Raw genomic sequence first — 3,954 nt, 5'->3', positions numbered from 1 at the left:
ACTCATTAGGAACGCATGAGTGACAAGACGTCATAGCAGCGCACTGTTGGAGTGTTTACACAGAATCAGACAAAGGGTAAAGGTCATGGGTCAGTGGTCATTTCCCATAATCACAAAGTCTTCTTTTTTCAAGTCAGTAGAAACTTTACTATTGTAGAAATATCTGATTTTCTTAAATTGGTGATGTAATTAAATTAAACAAAAAACAACCCAGAATTAATTTAAAATAAGCCAAAAACGTAGGGAAAAAATTTTATTTACAGAAACGTATATATTTGTATAATTGTATATATTTCTTAAATAATAATTTTAAATTGATCAAGTAAAATTTCTGAGATGCAAAAATTAGCAAATAGACATTTAAAATGTTAAATATAAAATGCAAAATTCAATAGCAATAGGCTAATGGTTAGCTTAAATTTGGGTAAGTATAGCCCTAAAATTAGATTAAACTAAAAATCAGTCAGAAATGAATGTAAGGAACAGCAAAATAGAATTTAAAACCAATAATAAAGTACATTAAAAAACAGATTTTATTTTGCAAATCAGCCAAACAAAAAGCAACTAAGCTAAAGGCTAGCCAAAAAATAATTTGACCTTAGAAGACATGTTTACTGGAGAGCAGGGAACAGTGACTTTCATTGGATTGGACAAATGGGGTCGAGGGCCCCCCCCCCCTCTCTTTCTCTCCCGCTTTTTCCCCTCTGTGGTGGGTTTTTTTTTTTTTCCGTTCCGAGCAGAGAAACAGGTGCAGAGATGAAAGTAGTTCAAATGTTTCCTGTGAAGAACAAACGCACGAGCATTTGCTGTTTTTCTGGGTGTGTTATGTTTTTTCTTCAATATCTCAGCGTCTCCTCGACCGCGTGTGGTGACGATCAAATCTCCAAAACAGAAATAAAAAACCCACAATATCTACTGCATAACCACTGCTTCAATTACTTATTTACATTTTGAGTTTCCAGTCTGTTAAAAATTATTGTTTGTCCTGATATAAAAAAAAAAAGATTTAACGTAGCACACCTCAGAACTTGAAGTAGAAAAACTGCGATTGAGACGTAGTAAGAAATACTACATACAAAATATAAAAATACTGTACACAAAATAGTAAAGAAGTAAAATATGCGCATATATTTTCAAATATACGCTTGTATATATATTATGTGTTTATATAAATATGTAAAAAAAGTGGTGAGAACATACACATATTTATATAATAAATATATAGAGTATCAATACATAACATATAGTGAAATATATAACATATACATGGTGAAAACCAACACACATAAAAAACTTAGTATAGATATGTCAAATATGTGCTAAGAACAGGCAGTATATTTGACTCATAAATATATACTGCTATACATTTTTTAATAAGATTTTTTGTAAATCTATAGCTATATAACCTTAATATTATTTTGGCTAAAATAGTAGCTAGTAGTAGCTTTTTGGCTACTTGGATTGCTCACATTAACAAACAACATTTTTACTGTAGACTTTTTTAGATTAATTTGTTTTCATTCACTGTTATGATATTTAGACCTCTCTCTCGATATATATAAATATATGTATATATATTTTTTAAAATGTATTTATTTTTTTTCATTTTGGCTAACACCTAAATAGGCTGCTACTTCTATGGTCGCTGAATTCATTTAATTGAGTTAATGCTAATTTTTATTTTTCTTATTTTTTCACAGTATTTATGTCCAGAAAAAATATTTTAACAATCTAGAATGTGTTCAAGCGTTTATATCCTTAATGAACGTCTCAAATGTCCTGCAGTATAACAACACTTAACTCTAGTCCTAACCATTAAATACTAACATGACCTACTCATTTGTAATGATGTTAAATGGTGAGACCGGTGAAGCTGAACGGCTCTGACACAGTTGTAGTGATTTATCCAAATGACGACTAACAGAAATATTTCTGATTTTTTTTTTTTTTTTGGACTAAATGAGCTCAGGTCGGTCCCTGTTCTCCCAGCTGGACGGGGAAGTCCTTGTAGCACAGATCCATCTGCAGTGCAGCACAGTCTTCAAAGTGTGCATGGCTTCATAGTTTCACAGGAAAAATAATCACGTATGGGAATATCAACTGAAATGACGTCCTCAACTGCTGATGGTTGAGATTGGACTTTGAAGTACAACTGCAGTACAGCTGCGATCAAGTGCTGTGTGTAGCTTTTTTTTTTTTTTTTTGGACTTGGGGGGGGGGTCTCCCTCACCTGGCAGTGGATTATTGGATTTAGATTATCTGAGCAGACAAAAATACTCATTAGGCAAATTTGTAGCCGCTCTTTGTGCAGAGCCGGCGGTAACGACCGCTGTGTACTTTATCACAACGACAACAACGACAACAGGAGGCTCATAGAAACACACTCACACACACACACACACACTCACACACACTCACAGTGGAGTGGAGAGTGTATTCAGAGACAGAGTTGCTAATCACTGCACTGGCTGTAGGGTGGGGGTGGGGGGGTAAGAGAGTGGGGGGTAGGAAATGGATTGAACTGAGCTATTTTTATCTGGATTCCACAAAGACAACTGTTGCCGTCCAGACTTGTGTGCCGTCTCCGTCCTCAGGAGTCCAACATCAAGTCACGTGACGGATGTGGAAAAAAAAAGAAAAGAAGAAAAACTCCTTTTGTGTTTTTTGTGTTTATTATGTTTATTATGTGGAGGAAGTCACTAGTATAGTCCTTGAACACCACATACATCTCTCCATTAGTGATTCCCAACCACTGGGTCGGGGCACACTAGCATGCCGTGAGAGATGATCAGGTGTGCCGTTATTTTTTTTTTTTCCCAATTTCACTTCAAAAAACTGAAGATTATTGTTCATTTTATTTGTTGACAGGCTGAGCAATTAAATACACTTCCACTAGGGGGCAGGTGGCTGTAGAAAACATTTTACATTTTTGAAGAAGATCTTTGTGTGTCTTTCTTCGATTCCTGTGAGTGTATCAGCTCGTGTTCAACTAAACAGGCTCAGGATTCAAACTGAGCAAATCAAAATTAGGCTGTCGGTTAGTTGTTCTCCAGATTGACTGGAGGTGTGAGTACGATCACATAATCACAGGAGATTTAACCTGTGATTTTACTGCTGTAAGGCAGGGGCCCTTCCCACTTCATCAGTGTGTGGCCACATGTCAACAAGTAAGTGAAAGACAAACCTCAGTTTGAACTTCAACAGTTTGAAGTGTCATCATCGGTTTGTGCCGCGGCTCCATAAATGGACCGTTTCAGTGGGCGTGGTCGGGGAGGGGCAATTATTTCCACCGTGGTATTTTTCTCAACTGCATGTGGACGTCCGTTCCAGTGGCTCTGCTCCGTCCCACTGTTCTTATCTATAACAGTCCACCGTGGAATGTGGAGTGGACCATTTCAGCTGGTGTCTCCGAGGGGTCACACGCGCTGACCCTGACATTCTCATACCACGCTGTCTCTGTCTGTCCTCTTTGGACAGACAGATGAGAGACAGTGGTCTCCAGAGTGACGGGGACACTGTCCACAGTCTCAGGTCAAAAAGTGCCGTCAACCTCCAGCCTTGGACCTGATATTTAGACTCAAACAGCTGTGTGTGTTCAGTGACCCGAGACCTGAGCTCCACGTAGACCAGAGCCATATGTTGAACACAGCTTTCAATGACAATTATAAACTTAGGGCAAACTTTGGTGCCTTATTTTTCTTTTAGAAATAATGGCTAAAATTCAAAACATTTTTATATGATATTTTATACTGTATTTATATTCAATACATTTATTTTCCCTAAAATACAAAAGTTTGAGATTTCAAAAACTTGAATAAACCACAACATTTATTTTTATTAACGACTCGACTTAAAGGAAATCAGCCAGTGTGTGATGAGATTCCAGTTAAATTGAACTTTTGTGTAAACAAAGAAAAGAAACAACAAACAAAGCCAAAAATCAGAGTCGACAAC

This window comes from Cynoglossus semilaevis, chromosome 14, assembly GCF_000523025.1.
Source record: "Cynoglossus semilaevis isolate Cse_v1.0 chromosome 14, Cse_v1.0, whole genome shotgun sequence".
In the NCBI taxonomy this organism is placed as follows: Eukaryota; Metazoa; Chordata; class Actinopteri; order Pleuronectiformes; family Cynoglossidae; genus Cynoglossus; species Cynoglossus semilaevis.
Note: the sequence above shows the minus strand (reverse complement) of the source record.